This window comes from Lepidochelys kempii, chromosome 3, assembly GCF_965140285.1.
Source record: "Lepidochelys kempii isolate rLepKem1 chromosome 3, rLepKem1.hap1, whole genome shotgun sequence".
NCBI classification, from domain to species: domain Eukaryota; kingdom Metazoa; phylum Chordata; order Testudines; family Cheloniidae; genus Lepidochelys; species Lepidochelys kempii.
In genome coordinates this window covers 105,223,762-105,245,604 of record NC_136382.1, presented here as the reverse complement: position 1 = coordinate 105,245,604, position 21,843 = coordinate 105,223,762, and the positions used below count along the sequence as shown (strand labels likewise).

General features: G+C 41.8%; 1 protein-coding gene across 7 annotated transcripts in view; it reads left to right on the top strand.

Moving 5' to 3' along the window:
* MAP7 (microtubule associated protein 7) overlaps positions 1 to 21,843 on the top strand; it is a 201,140-nt gene that overhangs the window by 113,786 nt on the left and 65,511 nt on the right. The gene's annotated exons all lie outside the window — the stretch shown is intronic.

Genomic DNA, 21,843 nt, shown 5'->3' with positions numbered 1-21,843 from the left:
ACTTTTTTTTTTAAATCATTCCTTATTTCTTTTAGGGTAAAGTCACACCACTGAAGTCATCAAAATGGAGCTTAAGTCATGCACAGGCCTTGTGCTGGTGTGAATTTCACCCACTGCATATTGGCCCAAATTCGGCTCTCATTTAGAACACTAATCTTGATGGTGTTACTCCATATTTACACTAGTGTAAATGAGAGCTGAATTTGGCCCATTCATATACCATAAAGGTAAAAAGATTAACAAAGGTTTGTATGGCTAATAACAGTTGCGTGTACTGACCCATTTTTTAAAGCAGCCTGTTGTCAGTGTTCTCAGTGGACAATTTTTCCTGTATGTTTCTGCATTTCATGTTTTTTCTCTGCTAAATGAAACTGAGTGATAGCTGTGAAATTTAAAAGTTTAGAAAAAAATAAGAATAAATTTTTAGGTCCATGCAAAAGTGGCAAAATGTTTTGCCATTTCATTCCAGAGAATTTTGCACTCCACAAAAAGGAGTTGCTTGTCTTTTTCATTTATGCGTAGGAAAAAAAAGTGAGAAGCCAATTCAAATTCAAATGTGATGGTCGTGAATTCTTGAATGGCAGCGTGTCATTCGTTTTCTGGGGGTTTTGGTGTAATGTCTGAAAACTTAGGTCTCTGGTATGTTCATGTCAGGGTAAATAGATAAACTAGTTACACACCACACACTCCATTGTCTGAGGCATCAAATGCAGGTACAAGAGACAGTTATTCATCCATTGCATTGCAACTGCATCTGTGCAGCAGATTAAATGCAGTCTGTGCTTTTTTGGAAATTGCACATATGTAGTCTGGTACCCTGCTGACCTCTGACATGCTCCCTTTTTTGTAAAAAAGCCTTGATCTGGAGCAGCACTGAGCATCCACAGCTCCCATTACCTTCACAGACGCTCAGGAGTTACAGATGCTCAGGACTGGGCCTAGCAAATGAAAATCCAAATGAAATCAAGAGCCAGGATTTTTCTCAGCTTAGCGTTGGACAAAAGGGGACTGCAGGGAGCTATGTTGCAATTTAGGCCAGGCAGGGGACACACAAAAAAACCCTTCATAGCAAACACCAGTTTACAGCAGAGTCAAAAAAACGTACAGAGTTTAGCCAGGAAAGGATATACTCAATTCTGCGCACACAGCCTCTGCAGCAGTAGCAGGTAGAGCAGGCACACAGTAAGGGTATGTGTCCACTTAGAGCTAGAAATGGTAGACGCGCCCTACGATGCAAGGTTTCATCTCCAAACAGTACCCTACTGTTAATGTAAGCACTGCTGAATGTGACCTATTTGTTTTACCCAGACAGTCACATGACTGGAGCTGTGTAAATAAGCCCACTCCCTCCAGGCTGCTGCCATAGGATATCATGCCATCAGTGATGAGAATTACACAGTAAAAGACAAAGGGAACAATAGCTACAATCTCAGCATCTGAAGCAACAGTTTGTTGGTGCTTCTCTGCCTGCTGAACATTGAAGGTGTTTCCCCTGATGCAGTGTTAGGACCAGGTGGATCACCTTAACGTGTTAGCTGCCTTCTGTTCACTGATTTGGGGTTTCTTCCTGTTTCTCTCTTTTATGGAGAGACTTCCTAGAAGCATGCCCATCTATATCCAGGAGAATTTACACATCAAGAGTTTGGCAATAGTCTCATCCTCACTGTGGTCAAATGTCACCTCAGCATCTGGCTAAGCAATGCATTCCTAGTTACTTGGTCCTTGTTGTTGGTTACATTTGGTAAATTAAACCTAAATTACTCTGCAGCCGCTCTTGAAGGTCTGCAGGCAGAACCATAAGGTTGGTAGATGGCCAGTGTGCAGGATGCTGGGGTATGTCCATGGGGCTTGGCTCCCTGGTTCCAGCTGCTGACACTTCATAACTATGTTTCTACTGGAGAAATATATTTTACTTTTGTGAATATAGAACCACAACTGCTGTTGCTCTTGCTGGTCCTCTCTATGTTGTGAGATATGCCTTCGGTGACACAAACAGAGCATGAAAATTCTGGTCTGCCTCTGTGTACTATTGAATATACCCTTTATAAAACGACACACTAAATCAGAATATGCCATCTTTTCAGTAGCTAAAGGGGGTGGGGAAAAGAGTTTTGTGTGTCAGTGGCCTTTAGCTGACTTTGAGCACTGCTCATTTGAATGCAAAGACCTTGATTTTTTGCTTAGTAAGAGGGACGGAAAACATAATTCTATAATCCTTTCAGAATTTAATTAGAGTAACTCTCCTTCTTTTAAACTAGTAAGCATAATTGCAACTGTTCATTTTGGCCAGTAAACCTAACTTCAGTACCGGGAAGATTGGTTGAAACTATAGCAAAGAACAAAATTATTAGACAAAGATAAACATGATCTGTTGGGGAAGAGTCAACTCAGCTTTTATAAAAGGAAATCATGCCTTACCAAATTCAATTAGAATTCTTTGAGGGAATCAACAGACATATAGTGTATTCGGATTTTCAGAAAGCCTTTGACTAGGTCCCTCATCAAAGGCTGTTAAGCACACTAAGCAGTTATGGGATGAGAGGGAAAGTCGTTTTATGGATCAGTGACTGGTTAAGAGAGAGGAAACAGAGTAGGAATAAACAAACAGTTTTCACAATGGAGAGAGGTAAATAACAGGGTCCCATAACGTTCCGTACTGGGACCAGTGCTGTTCAACATATTAATAAATGATCTAGAAAAAGGGGTGAACAGTGAGGTGACAAAATTTGCAGGTGATACACAATTTCTTAAAATAGTTAAGTCCAAAGATGACTCTGGAGATTTACAAAGGGATCTCGCTAAACTGGGTGACTGGGCAACAAAATGGCAGATGAAATGCAATATTGATATGTGCAAAGTAATGCATATTGGAAAACATAATCCCAACTATACATGCAAAATGATGGGTTCTAAATTAGCTGTTACCACTCAAGAGAGAGATCTTGGAGTCATCGTGGCTAGTTCTCTGAAAACATCCACTCAATGTGCAGCAGCAGTTAAAAGAGCTAACAGAATGTTAGGAACTATTAGGAAAGAGATAATAAAACAGAAAATATCATAGCTGCTATATAAATCCATTACACGCCCACACCTGGAATACTTGCAGGCAGTTCTGGTTGCTCCATCTCAAAAAAAAAAAAAAATTAGAATTGGAAAAGTTACAGAGAGGGGTAATGAACATGATTAGGGGTATGGAACAGCTTTAATCAGAGGAGCGATTAAAAGGAGTGGGGCTGTTCAGCTTAATAAAGAGATGACTAAGGGGGGATATGATAGAGGTCTATAAAATCATGACTGATGTGGAGAAAGTAAATAAGGAAGTGTTATTTACTACTTCTCATAACACAAGAACTAGGAGTCACCTGGTTAAATTAATAGACAGCAGGCTTTAAACAAACAAAATGAAATACTTCTTCACACCACACATGTGGATCTTGTTGCCATGGGATGTTGTGAAGACCGACATTATAAATGGGTTCAAAAATAATTAGATAAGTTCATGGAGGATAGGTCCATCAATGGCTATTAGCTAAAATGTTCAGGGATGCAGCCCCATGCTCCGTATGTCCCTAAACCTCCAACTTCCAGAAGCATCTGGCTCTGGCCACTATCAGAGAGAGGATACTGGGCTAGTTGGATCATTGATGTGAGCCAGTATGGCCAAGCTTCTGTTCTTAAGTTATGGCATACAGAATGACGGCAAAATAAAAAAGGAACAAAGACAAAGGAAGAAAGCAAGAACAATTAGATGGATCCATCTCTAGTTGGCTTAAACGTGTCTCCTCAGCAACACAGGCTACTTCAAGCCCATCAGAATTTCAAATCAAGTTCAAGGTCTTGGTTCTTACCTTCAAGGTGCTCCAGGCCTTGAGCTCAAGATATCCAAAATACTGCCTAAAGCTCTGAGATATGAAGACCATGGTGGATAACTATGCTCCCCTGGCACATGGGAACTCTGTACAATAAGGGTTAAACTCGTCTGTGCAGGAAACAGAACTTTCTCGGGGCCAATCCGAGATTGTGGAATGAACTCCCACAGGAACTAAGGACCTTCACAAACCTCACCACCTTCTGGCCTAAGCGCAAGACACATTTCTGTAACCTTGCTTTCTATAATATAAATACATAGCAACACATGTATTAAACAACCCTAGCAGACAAGACACTCCACTGCACACTTTTCTCCCTCCGGACAGAGGAGGAGAGAACAAAACATGACAGATGTTAGTCACATTGCTTAATGCACTTCTGGAAGGTGTATACTACAGTGATGAGTATGGTGTAAGAACCTATTTGGGATAGAATAGTCATCTGTCAAGCTTCTACATTCTCCATTCAGCTCCTATTTTTGGATTTCTGTCTAGGCAATCGCTCTCAGAGGTGTTGACATAACAACAGAGTGTTCGTTCTTTCCTCAATAACAATGCCAGCCTGTAAAGGTTTTTCTTTCATAAGAAAAGTCAAAATCCAGTCTATACATCCTGGGCCACAATACTGATTTCTTTTGTCAAGAGGGAAGTTAGAGACAGGCCCCCAGCTTAGGAAGAAACTCAAGAAAAGAAACAGGAGAAGAACAAGTTGTAAGAGAGTTTCTGTGGAGTATTAAAACAGTGTATATGTTTCAAAAATATTCAGTTGCTTGTACAGTTTAAAGAACATCACAGCCTTGTTTTGATACAGTCAGGGATAAATTGCCATTCAAGATAACATCAAAACTACTTTCAAAGTTATTTTGGATTGTAAAATTTTAGCCTCGCATTTTGGTAATACAATGAATCTTTTCCCCTTCCTCTGCTTAACATAACATTGACCTATCTGTTTTCATCATGGCTGATTATCAAATATGGCAAGGGCTCATTTAGAATCTCAAAAACTGGAACTAGAAATCCGTTCCCAGGCTGCACAATTGAGAGGATTAATTAGGCAGTAGCTTAGACAAACTCTAAGTCTGATTCTCCTCTGAGCCTGGTGTAAATTAAGAGTACCTGCATTGAAATCACCCGAGTAAAATTGGGGTAAGAGGAAAATCAGGTCCTATGGCACATACAACAGAACAAATTCTTTCTGACGGCTGTTCCTGTATTATAATGATCAACTAATATTAATGTGAGGCTTAATTAGAATTTCAAACACTGGAAAAGAAAACACTTTAGTCTGTACAAAAGCATTGAGAATCTCAAAAACTGGGGGAAGGGGGAACACATGCTGGTCCAGATCATCAGCTGACAAAGTCATTTGTTGTTTTTCTTGCTCCCCTAATAATTTTCAGAATGGTCTTTCCAGCAAATCAGAGTGGGCCGGCCCAAAAGGAGTACCCCTAAATGTGCTCAGGTCCATTCCTCTGGCTCCTATCCCTTTCTTCTCTTGTGTGTTTTTCTGTCTCTGGCCTTTTCAGTTTGCTTTGCTGCTGCTGTGACTGGTAAATATCCACTTGTAGGGCCTAAAGGTGTGCATGCAAGTGAGCTGCCCCAAGGGCAGAGTATGAGCTTTTGGCCTCATGCTGGTGCTGGAGCCAAGATGTGCTGCAGCCTGTCAAGAAAACAGTAAAAGTTTAAAAAAAAAAAAAAAAGGTTCTTGCCAACTCATGCTTTTATTGCGTGTCTCACAATATCTTGTACTCTTCTTAAAGCTCTCCTATAAGAGGAGAATCTCAGCTTTCGTTTAAAATAAAAAGTGTTTCTAGCTCTTTTGGTTACAGAGAAAAGCCTAAAAATGTACCCCAAGGTCATGCTGAAGGCTCAAACACCAGAAGGCAAATAAAAACACCCATTTTATTGTTATTTTAACAACGTTAGGATTTTTAAGCCATTCATCATTTTTGGGGCCTGACTCGTGGTTTTTGAATGCTTGGGGTTGGCAGTATTGGAACATTACACAAAGTGTTGCTATTTTTGTTGTTTTGCATGGATTATGATTGTAATTGTTGGGCAAGGCACATATAGGCATTATATAGGCTTCTTTTTGTGTTCTTATGTCAAATCAAAATAAATCAGTGCACAAAGTAAACTGAAGAAAGATTGCATTTCTCTACTCTTTGTTATAGTAATCTTTACGTGTTGCTTGTAACAATAGTAGGTACAGATTTTCAGATAGAAATATGATTTTTCAAGTTGACAGTGTTCCTTTAAGAGACCTCAAAATGCTGTATATTTGCTGGATTATGCAAGACTTGTCTTTCTGAGATGGAAGTGTCTTCTGCACTCTGGTTATATCCTGAAGATTTTCCTTTTTACAGAATTCCACCTGAATTTTCAAAGCCCAATATTATGGCCAAGGACCTTTCAGTTAAGGAGGATGGAATGGGACTTTTAGCAGCAGTGCCATTCATCAATCAGCTATCAAGGCGCACATAGAAAGTGACATGAAATGCTCTCTACCACTCTATATAGCCATCAATTTCCTAGGCCTGCACCAGTCGGGACAGAGACACAACTCAAGAGAGTGTGAGTGTGTGTATGTGTGTGTGTGAGAGAAATATACAAAATTACTGCAGCTTACTCTGGTTAGCTGTTGTATTCCAATCCTATGGGAGAGTCAACTGGGTTCTGCCTGCCTTATGTATCATGGACAGGATCACTAAATTACAGATTCAAGGCCAAATTCTGCCCTCATTCACACCTAAGTGATTGTATTTACCTCTGCATAGAACGCAATGGGATTTGCACAAATGTAACAGAGGGCAGAATTATTTATTTATGGTGAGGATGCACAAACCAGACAGAAAACTGACTGACTCTCAGTTCCCAGATCGAGTCTGCAGTTGTGGCAGTTGGAAATCCCATCTTTTACACTTGCAAGATGAGCAAAATTCATCTGGAAGTCATTAAGTCACAATCATTATGAAAGCCCAGCCATGACATCATTTTTTATATACATGCAATGTTCAGAGTAGAACTGCACTTTCAGCACCTATATTATGTGATATAGAGCTGATCCTAACTTTTCAAACTCTGAACAAAGCATGCATTTTCATCGGTTTGATTCTAGGTATCCAGCAGAAGGCCCTAGAAGAGCCTCAGGTTGACCTAATGCCGTTCTGGTCACTAAATTTTAGAAATATGGGTCAAACGCACACTCCTTCATGTTGCTGAAGGTAGAAGAAAAGCCTGGCTTTCCCAAACAGAATCCATGTATCAGCTGCTGTGAATTGCTTTTTACATGTTCTACTCAACTTTTCCAAAAGCACTTTAAATGCCAAAGAAATGCTTTGTGCACTTGGCATCTGAAAAGAGTCCAGTGTGACTCCACAACGTCACCAAATAATGTAGCGTTTCAACAGAAACGCTATAGTTAAGCATGTGCAAGCACTTGCATTCTCGGCCTATATATTAAGATGAAAAATACTCCTTCCAGGCTGCAAATTGGAAGGAAAAAGAACAAGAAAACATTCAATGAAAGTGAAAGACAACAGGGTTGAAACCAATAAAAACAAATATTTTATTACACTAAGCATAAATCAGCATGTGGAACATGTAAGATAGTACTGAGGACAAAAAATTCATAGGATTCAAATCACGCTGAGTGTTTAAATGGGTGTTGAGAACATCCACACTTTGGATGAGAATCTAAAAAATAAAACACCTGTAAATCCTCCTGCATCTGATCATAAACTAATTGCTAATTTAGGGGAAAAAAACTTATGGGCAGCTTGTTCTATAATTGCGCACTATAATACTTCTTGATCTTTTTCTGAATAACTGAGAGAGTCAGGATACTGGACCAAATGGAAGATTGGCTAGATACACTATGGTAATTCCTTGTTCTTAGATTCTTGTCAATTAAGGACTCTTTTTTTTTTTTTTTAGATGACTGCTTTCATGCTGTACAAGCTGGAGTTTCCGAGTAAGGTGGAGTTTTTTTGGTCTGCCCTAGGGGGAGTGAGTAACAGTAATAGTCCAGCCTGGCTTTGACAAAAAAGTTAAGCCAACTGTGATTTTGCTGATGTTTATGTTACGCAAGAGGGTGGTCCTTTTGGATCCTGCCAAATTCTGGTGGATACACTAGGCTTTCAAGAACTCTTTGTTCTATTGCAAGTGTTCCAAGTGCTTGGATGCTGGAGTGATTATCGTCATGTAATTGCTTAGATAGATGTTGTCAGTCAGAATCTGACTGAGTATAGATGACTGAGGAGAACAAAGGTCTGTAGTTTCACTAGACTGTGAGCATGTTAGTTTTGCAGCTTGACTGTCTTTCTCCTTCTAGCATTCTGGATCCAGGAGTAGAGCTGATCCAAAATTTTCCAGTGAAATACTGGTTTGATGAGCCTGAAATGTTCGACCCATGGGAACCCTGCAGGGATTCCTGATGAGCTCCTGGAGACCTCATTGATTCCATAGTCCACAATTCTGGGGCAGACCCGCAATGCCTGGGCTTGCAGGGTTTCCAGACACCCTGCTGTGGAGCTAGGAACCTGGCAGTCCAGACAGCTCAAGGGGATCCAGCTCTGGCTATGGCTCTCTGGACTTCCAGGCATTCAGCTCTGTGACAGGAAGTTGGGAAGTCTTAGGAGCCCTGACTCTAGGTGTGGCCTGGCTCCACAGCTGTGAGCCTAGAAGCCGTGAGAACCCTGGCTTCAGGTGATGTTCTCATGGCTTCCAGGCTCATAGCTGCAGAGCTGGGAAACACCATGTGGTGGTGTTTCAGAATTGAGTTTTTTTCATGTTTTCTGTTTTGGTTTGAACTAAACTGAATTTTTTCTTCAGATGCTTTGGTTCAGGTCCCCCCCCCCAAAGCCTCTGCTTCTGCTTGGAGGAAAATCTAGACAGACACTAGATTTGTGACATCTCCTAAACCTACTCATACACTGGTCACCAGATTGTGTGTGTGCCTGGGTAAGTGGCTGGGGACGGAAGACAATCTGTGTGTTTGTCATCCATGAGATTTCTATCTCTGCAATTTATTTGCATGGGGGCAGGGATGTGAATCCCATCCCTCCTATTTTTTCCAGAATGGGGCACAAGCAGGTGTTTTCCTCTACTGTTTCTGAACTCTGGCTTCCCAGCTGCTGACAAATGAACATGTGTTCCTGAAATGACATTTTAAATTACTTTGTGTTGAGGAATGTTTCATTTTGAATGTGACATACAACAATGCTTTTTTGATGTGGCATTTTATAGATTGATGTGGAATTGCTTCATTCCCAAATGAAGAGCCCAATAATGTATAAGTGTATTGTGTATTCTTTCATGAAACATTTTTTTGAGTTTACAAGTAAATTGGAAGAGGCATTTTGCTTTCTTCTGTATGTGTGTCCATCAATATTATTATTTAGAAGCTGCCTGTTGAACCACATTCAAACAGTCTTTGAATGTTGATATTTGTGTGTTACATTACAACAAACCAATAACTTCTGTCCTAGCAAACAGGCTGCATTTCTCAATGCAAAACCTAGATGAGCTGTTATTTGTATCCTATGAACCCGAGCAGAGAGATGTCTAACTTCTCTCCTATTGGAAGTTGCATAATGTTTTATGTAACATGTTTAGCTCTTCTGCAAACTGGAATTGAGATTTTATTAATACCATGGCATTATGCTCCATTGTATTATTGTTGCTGAAGAAAAGAAAAACAAAACCTTTTTCCTAGAGCTAAAAGTTTAAATTAATTTTAGAAAGTCTCTGTAGATTCAGTCCCTGTAGCTTTCAGTGGTTTTTAAAGTGGAATTTAGAACTTTCTGCCACAAGGTAAATTATTTCCTAGTTTAATAAGCCAAGGAACAATATTAGACGTTTGTATATGATTTATCAATTGCCTTTATATTTTTAGCAACTTGAATTACAGGAGGTCACCTTCAATCAGTCTTCTAATGAGAACTAATCTAACTTGTTCACTCTCCTCTGCTAAGATTAAGTGAGGTATCAGTTTAGCATCTTAAATGTTCTTTATCAGGGGATAATATCCGGTCCTTTCAGTCGGATTTAAGGCTCTAATAAGTCTTTTCTATCTCTGAGTCTCAAGCATTTTGGTAGTTCTGTACTGTACCTTATTGTGACAACTATAGTCTTCCTTGAGGTATAATGCCCAGCTCTATATGTGCTACTGCAATCAGAATGAAAGTCTGACAGTCCTTTAGGTAACAAACACCACCCCTTTTTGGTTAGTAATTGTGTTATTTTATGTACTTAACGCAATGCAGTGTACCCAATAAAAGTACTCTGTTTATCTTCTTAAACCGCATATAAGAAAAAAATTAAATTTGATCATATCTGACCTTTGGGGCAGGGATTATTTTATTTTACTGTCAGTGCCGCCCAGGGGATTCAGGGGCCCCCCTTCAGCAATTTCGGGGGCTCCTTCTATAAGAAAATTAGTTTTGCTGCCCCAAGCAGCGAAGAAAAAATAAAAGAAAAACCCAAGTTGTGCCACCGAAGAAAGAAGAGGACAATTTGCCGCCAAATTGCCACAGAAGACTGAAGCAGAGCGATTGAGCTGCTGCTGAAGTGCCATCAACGAGGAAGAGAGGGACTGAAAGACCCGCCGCCGAATTGCCACCGAAATTGCCCCCACCCTGTCTGCGGGGCCTGGGCCAAATTGCCCCACTTGCCTGCCCTTCTGCGCGGCCCCGCTTACTGTCTGTAAAACCTCTAGCATACATTTGGCATAACCACAAATATCTGTCTTCCTGCTACTCCTTGATGGTCAGATCATGGTATCTGTTCACATGGATCCACCCGCTAGCATTGTGCTGAGTTCAGTGAGAGTTCTGCATGTGACACAAATGCATGATGTAGCCTTTCATTGTTTAGAGTTGGGCAGTTTCTTTCTAACATGTTGAAAGCATACTAGAGCACAGGCATGTGGTCTCAGCTAATCACTACAGCAGGGAAAAGTATGAAACAAAACATCCAACATGCCAGGCTGATTCAAAGAAAGAAAATCATGGATAAAAGTATGAATGCTTTGGGGTTTTTTTACATGTGACTTGGTATATTGTGTCACTTTGTATTTTTGCCACACTATCACTTTTAGACTGGTACTCTCTCTTCATGCAGGCAGATGTAAAATAATTGTAAAATCTCCATGCTGCACTTTCTTTATCCTCTCTCTCTTACTCCCACTGTCATTTTGGCAGGCTTCATCTTGCATCACTTGTAGATTGTGTATAGACTTTAAAGCTTTCATTTGGGATGATCTTTGCTGCAGAGACCCGTTGGTGCCAACTGGCAAAGGGTTCGCTACTCTGCATCAGCAGCTCCTGACAAACTCACTACACCTAACACACCACTGTCGTAGTATTTATACACAAATAGTGTCTTGTAAGGTATCAAATGAAAGCTGGTGTCATGACGGTCATTAATATCATTGTGAAATGTATGTTCTGATTATATTTAAAAAGTTGTGTTTATAGTGAAAACACATCCTGAGAGTCTGTATCAAGATATGAGTCACCAGCAGAGGCAGGTTTTCTCTCAGACCAAGGGTGTTTGTCCATTGAGCTGACTGACTTGTAAATTAAGTATTGTATTGTTTCACAATGGGCTGCCATCACCAATCTGAGCTAAATGCACATGTAAACAGGAAGAGAACAGCAGAGGGAAAAAGAGCTATATTTGGGGGTACTCTTCAGAGGTTTATTGGACTATAACCATGTCATCCTGCACCCCAGAAAGTAATCAGGTAGTGCAATTATATTCATGAAAACAGGATCCCAAGTGGGCCTGGCTACAAATACTTTGAGGAAGCTTTAGGTGAGAAACTGCTTTGGACACGTATTTTAGCCTGTTACATTTAGCCTCTAAGAAACACGTTATACTTTGGTTTTATATGTAATCATTTGTTTCCATTCTCCTGACTCAGTATCTCTTGGATCTTAACCTTTGATGATAAACATATGATTGTTTTCCTATATCTCCTGTGGCAAATTGCCGGCACTACTTCAATGGGTCTCGTGCTTTCTCTTCTTGGGGAGGGTTCAGGGCAACGTTTCTCGCCCTTGAACTGGGGTATTAACTGCCCAACTAGTGTCCTAGAGGAGGGGAGTGGAGAGGGAGGGACCTGGGCCCGCCCTCTACTCCAGGTCCCAGCCCAGGGGCCCTAGGGATAGCGGTAAACCACTTGAATTAGCGGTTCCTTCCCCTGGGCTACTTCCCTCTCCTGCCCTTCAGGTTGTGGGGCTTCCTGACCTCCCTCTGCACAAACCAGGTATCCATTTACCTAGGGTCTTGGTGGTCTTAGCCCACCGCAGCACTTCTCCAAACTCTCCTCTGCTTCCCTCCAAACTGCTCTCTACTCCAACACCAATCCACTCTGCTTCAACTCCTTCCCTTGTCTGATTGAAGCAGGGGGCGGTTTCAGGTGCTCTAATTGGCTTCTGGTGCTTTAATTAATCTATAGCAAACTTTCTTCCCTCTACAGGGAATAAGGCTCCCTTCTAACACTCTCCTGCTGCCCTCTGGCAATGCTGTATCACATGTCCCCTCCTGCTTCCCTTTCCTCCCCCCCGCTCAACACCATGGGGTTGGGCTACTTGGGACGAGAGGCAGTGCTGTCGTGATAGGCCATCAGCGTTGATGTGTTGGCTTCTGGCCCTATGCTGTTCCCAGAAATGGAAGGGCTGCAGGGATAGGAACCACCTAGTCACTCTGGCATTCTTCTCCTTGTTTCTGTGCACCCACTGGAGTGGGGTGTGGTCTGTCACGAGGGTAAACCGCCGCCCCAGTAGGTAGTAGCGGAGAGTCTCCATAGCCCATTTTACTGCCAGACATTCCTTTTCAACGACGGCATACTTTTGTTCCCTGAGGAGGAGTTTCCGGCTGAGGTACAAGATCGGGTGTTCCTCCTCCCCTACCATCTGTGAAAGAACAGCTCCTAGCCCTACTTCTGAGGCATCTCTTTGTAGGATGAATTCCTTCTTGAAGTCTGGAGCTATGAGTACTGGATGGCAGCAAAGGGCTGTCCTTAAATCTGCAAATGCTCCTTCTGCCACATCAGTCCACTTTACTATCTCGGGTCCTCAAGCCTTTATCAAATCCGTCAATGGCCCTGCTCTTGTGGCGAATTGAGGGATGAATCTCCGATAGTATCCTACTATCCCTAGAAATGCTTTGCCTGCTTTTTGCAGACTGGTCGAGGCCAACCTTGTATTGCATCCACTTTGTTCCATTGGGGTTTCACCAAACCTCTCCCTACTACATACCCGAGGTATCTGGCCTCAGCTAGTCCTATCACACATTTGAGAGGGTTGGCAGTGAGGCCGGCCTTCCGCAGGGCATCTAACACCACTTCTACTTTTCCGAGGAGCATTTCCCAGTCAGGGCTATGGATGACTGTTGTCTAGATAGGCGGCGGCATAATTGGCATGGGGTCGCAGCAATTTGTCCATAAATCGTTGGAATGTTGCAGGGGCCTGTATTGGAACAAGCCATCGGGTGTAGAGAAGGTAGTCTTTTCCTTGGCATTCTCGGCCACGGGAATTTGCCAATATCCTTTGGTCAGGTCTAGAGTGGTTAGGTATCAGGCCTTGCCTAACTGATCAACTAGCTCGTCAATGCATGGTATCAGATAGGCATCAAATTGGGATACTTCATTCAACTTCCGGAATTCGTTGCAAAACCTCAGGGTGCCGTCAGGCTTGGGGGCTAGGACGATAGGGCTGGACCACTGGCTGTGGGATTCTTCAATAACCCCAAGTTCCAGCATCATCTTCACTTCTGTCCTAATTTCTTCCCTTTTAGCTTCTGGTATTCGGTATGGTCTTGTCGTCACCCTTACTCTGGGACTGGTGACAATATGATGTTGGACCAGTGTCGTACGGCCCGGCCTTGTACAGAACACGTCCTGGTTCCATTGGATCATATCAGATGACCTCTGTTAGTTGTTCTGGAGTTAACTCAGAAGGTATCTTCACCTGCCCCATGGGTCGTCTGTTTGGGGTGGAGCTCCCCGAATGACCAGGCACATCTCTCGGTCACGCTAGGGCTTCAGTAAGTTGATGTGGTAAATTTGCTCTGGTCTTTGGCTGTTTGGTTGTCTGACCTTATAGTCCACCTCCCCAATGGCTTCCACTATCTCATATGGTCCATGCCAGCTGGCTAGGAGTTTGCTTTCTGCTGTCGGTACTAGCACCATTACCCGTTGGCCCAGCTGGAATCTCCGTACTTTCGCCCGAAGGTTGTAATATGTCCGCCGGGCCTCTTGTGCTTTTTCCAAATGTTCTCGTACTATAGGGGCTACTCGAGTTATTCGCTCTCTCATCTGTGTCACGTGCTCAATGACATTCTTTCCTGCGTTGGGTTGTTCTTCCCAATTTTCCTTGGCAATATCTAATATTCCACGTGGGTGGCATTCATATAGTAGTTCAAAGGGAGAGAAACCAGTGGACGCCTGGGGGAATTCCCGTATAGCAAACATTAGATACAGTAGAAGGGTATCCCAGTCTTTTCCATCCTGTGCTACCACCTTTCTGATCATACTTTTAAGGGTATGGTTAAACCACTCGACCAGTCCATCTGTTTGTGGATGGTAGACTGAGGTCTGTATGGCCTGGATGCGGAGTAGGGTACATAAGTCTTTGATTAATTTTGACATGAATGGGGTTCCTTGGTCTGTCAGGATCTCCTTTGGGATGCCCACTCTGGCAAAAACCTGGACTAGTTCTTTTGCTATTGCCTTGGATGTAGGGTTTCTTAAAGGAATGGCTTCTGGATACCGTGTGGCGTAGTCAAAGATGACTAGTATGTTTTGGTGGCCCCGTGCCGATCTTTCCAATGGGCCCACTATGTCCATTGCTATCCTCTCGAAAGGGGCTTCAATAATAGGCAAAGGTACTAATAGGGCCTGCAAGTGAGGTCGGGAGCTATGCAACTGGCATTCAGGGCAGGAGGCACAATAGTACTGGACCTCTGCACATATTCCTGGCCAATGAAACTGTCTTAGGGCTCTTTCCAGTGTCTTGTCTACTCCTAGATGTCCCACAAATAGATGACTGTGAGCTAACTCTAGTACTGCCCTTGTGTGTTTCCGTGGGACAAAGAGTTGCTTTACTTCTTTCCCTCGTATTTGCACTATCCTGCACAACAGATCACATGTGAGCACATAATATGGCCTTGGGCCTTTCCTTCCACGGATACACCATTTACTTCCACTACCTCCTGGCTTCAGATGCTTTAATTGGCTAAAGGTGCTTTAATTAATCTATAGCAAACTTTCTTCCCTCTACAGGGAATAAGGCTCCCTTCTAACACTCTCCTGCTGCCCTCTGGCCATGCTGTATCACATTCCATACTGTGGTGTTATAAAGAACCTGATTCTGAGATGTACCAATCAAGCTGTGTGTGTAGTGTTCCCTTGGGAATAGTGTGGTTGTTACTATGAGTGTCCTGTGACAAGGGCTGGGCTGTAGTGTTCCCTTGGGAATAGTGTGGTTGTTACTATGAGTGTCCTGTGACAAGGGCTGGGCAGTACAGAGGGATGTTTCAGCGCATTTCAGGGACTGGGATACATCAAGTATTAACCTGCCAGGCAAAGTAAGGGCTGGTAGAGGACAGAGCATCCTTAGGCATATGCAGCATACACACCCCTGGGTCTTAGTGTCCACCCAGCTGCCTCTTCCTATCCCTGTTCTGAAGTTTCCTGCAGGCTCCCACCAAAGCTGGCTGCTGCAGCCTGGTGAGCCCTCCTCTGGAGGGGATCTAGTATTTAAAAGTGAAAGTCCTTCCAGCCTGCCAGACCTATTAGAACAACATTGAAACTGCTAAAGAGACATTCAAGGGGTAATGAAGCCATTTAACAGGCATTTGCCAACCTCCAGATATATACTGTCAGTTTCTGAATTTACTGACAAAAACAATTGTCCATTACTGTAATATTTACTCAGAACACTACAAGACCTTAGTTTAAAATTTGCTTTAAAAATATTTCATTAGTGTGTTGCTAAAGATTATAAAATCACATTTCTAAAAAATCCTTGCATAGATTTTTAGATGCACAATCTGAGTATTCATCTTTAGCCTTAAATGCTTGGATCTTCAGACATACAGTTTTTTAAATAAGTCCTTCAAAAGACCACCTTTGCCTAAAATACACATGCAAGCCCGGGCTGCCATCAGGCATAGGGGCACAGGTTTAATAATACTGCATAGAGCCCCATAAATCCTAAGGACGGCCCTGCCAGAGGAGATTGTAGGGTTGGCTAACAGATTAGTGTCAGGGAATTGACACCCAGTTTAGCACCAGGAAGTCTCTCTCTCACTGAGCCGGGGAATAACAGCTCTGGGCACTCCAACAAAGTGTTACATGATCTCATATTTTTGCTCACTTTATAAATAATCATCTTGGTTCGCTCTATCATATGCTGTGTCTTTTCTGCTTTTTAGTAAATATTTTCATTTTGCGATGTTTCGGCCAGCATTTTTCCACACTCCACATTTATGCAATTAATATAATTGAACTTTTATAAAACAGAACGTTGTTTCTAACCAATTGATAGGAACAGTGCCACTGTCCATTGGATGAGTGTGCGTTTTTCTTTAAAATATGCCTAAATACTGTGTGTGTGTGTGTGTGTGTGTGTGTGTGAACTTGATATAACACTCACATGTGATTATGCAGATTTAAGATCTTTAAGAATATTTTGTGAGTTTGGGTTATTTGGGAAAATAATACATTAGTGGAACATAATCTACTCAGATTTGGCCCCAAATTTCTGACAGTTGGTTTTAAACAAAAATAATTCTCCTCTTGTTAGTGTCTACAATCCAAATGTTGCTATATTGAGCATATGGAAATGAAATGGATTATAAACAAAAGTGACAAAGTGGGTGAGAGTAATGTCTTTTATTAGACCAACTTTTTTTGGTGAGACAGACAAGCTTTCGAGCTTATGCCGAACTCTTTTTCAAGTCTCTCACCAACACAAGTTGGTCCAGTAAAAGGTATTACCTCTAATACCTTGAGACCAGAACGGCTATAACACTGCATATAAACAAAAATGAAATTGAACATCAGTGTCCAAACTGAAAGTGAAGTGGATTTTTAAGTCTTTCTATTATAATCATCTCAGGTGGTGCTATAGCACAGGTAAAGAAAGTTCTTTAAAATGATTTTAACTTGTCAGTATTCCTTTAATATTTCTTTTCATCCAAGGGCAAACAGAATCCTACATCTCTCCATATTTTGACTGCACTAATCCTGGGTCGGTACTAATCCCATTTTATCACAACTATTTTCCTTTCAACCAGGGGCCACTAAAGTGGACTCTCTTCTGGTCCCATCAGCAAAAGCTAGCATAATTATTATTTTATTTGAATTAATTTTGTGGTGAAATGATAAACAAGAGAAACATTTCTAAGTATTTATTTGAGCATGAGTTCTCTGTGTATATAATGTCTTCTGCAGTTTCCACAGTATGCATCCGATGAAGTGAGCTGTAGCTCACGAAAGCTCATGCTCAAATAAATTGGTTAGTCTCTAAGGTGCCACAAGTACTCTTTTTCTTTTTGCGAATACAGACTAACACGGCTATTACTCTGAAACATTTCTAAGTATGCTTTCTAGAGTACATGTCTAAGTTTCAAATCAGTTGGTGCCATTAAAACCTGGACACTGTATTGCTTACAGCTCATAAATGTATTGCAGTATGTATTGCATTTCTTATTCTTAATGTGGGGAATACCAGAAACACCACTGGCAAGGTAAATATTGTGTTGCCATAACAATAATATCTTAATTATACCCTCTGTAGTACAGATACAGGGGTAAGATTTTTTTGAGCTGGTTGAGCAGTGGTGATTACTGTTTTGGTACAATAAAAAGGGAGGATTAAGAACTGAGCAGATGTGGTATTCTTTCAGTAAGACTGTACAAAATTAAACCCATCCCCAACCTTCATCTCCCTTGTACTACTTATGATCCAGATCCTTCACTGTAGCCATGAAGTACCTGGTGCTCCTGAGGAGGTGGAGCACAAAGCCATCTTTGCATTCCCCTAATCATGGGGCTGCCTTAGCACTAGGCCAGTCTCTGGCATAAACAAAAGCATCCTGAATGCTACCCTTATTCATGCCAGCTACCAACAGCCCCCAAGCTCTGGCCATCCCTCCTGTGCCAGAACCTGGACTGAGGGTTTGGTATAGGATCTAGATTAGCCTGCTCCACCAAAGGATCCTGCTACATAGGTGCCAGAAGATTGTGAGCGAGCATCTTTTTTGTTTTGTATTTGTACAGTGCCTAGCAAAATAGGGCTCTGTCCATGACTGTGACTCCTAGGCACAACCACAATGCAAATGATAAATGATGATGACAATCTGCCAATTGTAGAGCAGCACTGTGATGGGAGGTGGGTGCAAAATGCTGCAGTATACTGCAGGGTCTGGACCATTATTTCTTCTGTGTATACTAAGGTGTAAACTGCAAAGAGGAATGAAAAGTGGGTTAAGCTTGGAAATATATGCCTCCACTAGCAAGCCTCTGTTAATAGCTTTTACTTTTTAAAAATTAGCATTCCATTTGGGAATTCCTCCTGACATGTCCTACTTCACTGAAACTTCTAAAAATGTGCCGTTCTCCAACATCACTAAAATCAGAAGCCTCGTTGAAACCAGGGATCAGTGACATTGGAGAACCATTCATTCTGGGTGATGGTCAGAGGAGCAGGAAGTGCCAGGAGGATTTCTGAGAAAAAAATTTTGTTTTAAAACGAGTTTAAATATTTCTGGGATGTGTGTCCCCCACAGCCTGGTTAGTGGGGAGCTTTCAGCATATGCATCTGGCATTAAATCAGCTGTAACTACAACTTTGAAATTTACCTTTCAATCAGTCAGCCAGCCATTTTGATGGCTCATGAAATTTACCAATTTTTAGCCACAGTTAAAGAAACAGTGATGCATTTTATTGCTAATGTCACAGAAAGGTGATCAGCATCTAGGAGACAAAGAATGCAGATTTGTGACAGCTGAGTTAAGGTGAAATTCTGTGAAGAGGAGAAGGCTTTTGGTGGTGTCAATTCTGTAAAGTCAGAATCGATAGAAAACTAGAAAAATACTGAATGCTAGAGAATCTCCACTCAAATAATCTGCTCATCTAAGATGGCCACCACAGCAGGAAATATTGGAAAAGACCGCAGTAGTTTGGCCTGCCTCTGCATCGGTGGCAAACCAAGAGCCAGACATGTCAGATGGGAGGCAGCAGGCCCCCCTCTGTTTGTGCCAGAACAATCAGAAAAGAAGCTGGGACGAAGTGGGTGGTGGGGACCTGAGAAGCTCAGAGGACAGTGGAGACTGGTTTTTGTTTCCTATTGCTTCCTTCCCGCAGTTTATGGACAACAAGAAGCTATGAGCCCTCATATGCCCACTCCTCTTCTACACCCACCCTGCCCCCAATGCCCCTGCTGAGTATATGCACACTCTGTTGTCTGTGTGCATCTTTCCAAACAGCAGGTGAGCAAAACATTAACAGAAACCAACAGTTTAAAATAAAAAACTGTGCAGGTGACTCAGCAGTTAGTTAACTTCACCAAAATGAAATTAGGTCACACTGGTAGAACAGGAGGACTTGTGGCACCTTAGAAACTAACACATTTATTTGAGCATAAGCTTTCGTGGGCTACAGCTCACTTCATCGGATGCATAGAATGGAACATATAGTAAGAAGATATATAGATATATATACAGAGAAGCTGGAAGTAGCCATACCAACTGTAAGAGGATAACTAATTAAGATGAGCTATTATGAGCAGGAGAAAAAAACTTTTGTAGTGATAATCAAGATGGCCCATTTAGACAGTTGACAAGAAGGTGTGAGGATACGTAACGTGGGTAAATAGATTCAATATGTGTAATGACCCAGCCACTCCCAGTCTCTATTCAAACCCAAGTTAATGGTATCTAGTTTGCATATTAATTCAAGCTCAGCAGTTTCTTGTTGGAGTCTGTGTTTGAAGCTTTTCTGTTGCAAAATTGCCACCCTTAAGTCTTTTACTGAGTGGCCAGAGAGGTTGAAGTGTTTTCATAGATTCATAGATTCATAGATATTTAGGCCAGAAGGGACCATTATGATCATCTAGTCTGACCTCCTGCACAATGCAGGCCACAGAATTTCACCCACCACTCCTAAAAAAGACCTCACACCTATATCTGTGCTATTGAAGTCCTCAAATTGTAGTTTGAAGACCTCAAGGAACAGAGAATCCTCCAGCAAGTGACCCGTGCCCCATGCTACAGAGGAAGGCGAAAAACCTCCAGGGCCTTCCAATCTGCCCTGGAGGAAAATTCCTTCCCGACCCCAAATATGGCGATCAGCTAAACCCTGAGCATATGGGCAAGATTCATCAGCCAGATACTACAGAAAATTCTTTCCCGGGTAACTTGGATCTTACCCCATCTAAAAACCCATCACAGGCCATTGGGCCTATTTACCATGAATATTTAATTACCAAAACCATGTTATCCCATCATACCATCTCCTCCATAAACTTATCGAGTTTAATCTTAAAGCAAGATAGATCTTTTGCCCCCACTACTTCCCTCGGAAGGCTATTCCAAAACTTCACTCCTCTGATGGTTAGAAACCTTCGTCTAATTTCTAATCTAAATTTCCTAGTGGCCAGTTTATATCCATTTGTTCTTGTGTCCACATTGGTACTGAGTTTAAATAATTCCTCTCCCTCTCTGGTATTTATCCCTCTGATATATTTATAGAGAGCAATCATATCTCCCCTCAACCTTCTTTTAGTTAGGCTAAACAAGCCAAGCTCCCTAAGTCTCCTTTCATAAGACAAGTTTTCCATTCCTCGGATCATCCTAGTAGCCCTTCTCTGTACCTGTTCCAGTTTGAATTCATCCTTCTTAAACATGGGAGACCAGAACTGCACACAGTATTCCAGGTGAGGTCTCACCAGTGCCTTATATAACGGTACTAAAACCTCCTTATCCCTACTGGAAATACCTCTCCTGATGCATCCCAAGACGACATTAGCTTTTTTCACAGCCATATCACATTGGCAGCTCATAGTCATCCTATGATCAACCAATACTCCAAGGTCCTTTTCCTCCTCCGTTACTTCTAGTTGATGTGTCCCTAGCTTATAACTAAAATTCTTGTTATTAATCCCTAAATGCATGACCTTACACTTCTCACTATTAAATTTCATCCTATTCCTATTACTCCAGTTTACAAGGTCATCCAGATCCTCCTGTAGGGTATCCCTGTCCTTCTCTAAATTAGCAATACCTCCCAGCTTTGTATCATCTGCAAACTTTATTAGCACACTCCCACTTTTTGTGCCCAGGTCAGTAATAAAAAGATTAAATAAGATTGGTCCCAAAACTGATCCTTGAGGAACTCCACTGGTAACCTCCCTCCAACTTGACAGTTCACCTTTCAGTAGGACCCGTTGTAGTCTCCCCTTTAACCAATTCCCTATCCACCTTTCAATTTTCCTATTGATGCCCATCTTATCCAATTTAACTAATAATTCCCCATGTGGCACAGTATCAAACGCCTTACTAAAATCTAAGTAAATTAGATCCACTGCGTTTCCTTTATCTAAAAAATCTGTTACTCTCTCAAAGAAGGAGATCAGGTTGGTTTGGCACGATCTACCTTTTGTAAAACCATGTTGTATTTTGTCCCATTTACCATTGACTTCAATGTCCTTAACTACCTTCTCCTTCAAAATTTTTTCCAAGACCTTGCATACTACAGATGTCAAACTAACAGGCCTATAATTACTTGGATCACTTTTTTTCCCTTTCTTAAAAATAGGAACTATGTTAGCAATTCTCCAATCATACGGTACAACCCCTGAGTTTACAGATTCATTAAAAATTCTTGCTAATGGGCTTGCAATTTCTTGTGCCAATTCTTTTAATATTCTTGGATGAAGATTATCTGGGCCCCCCGATTTAG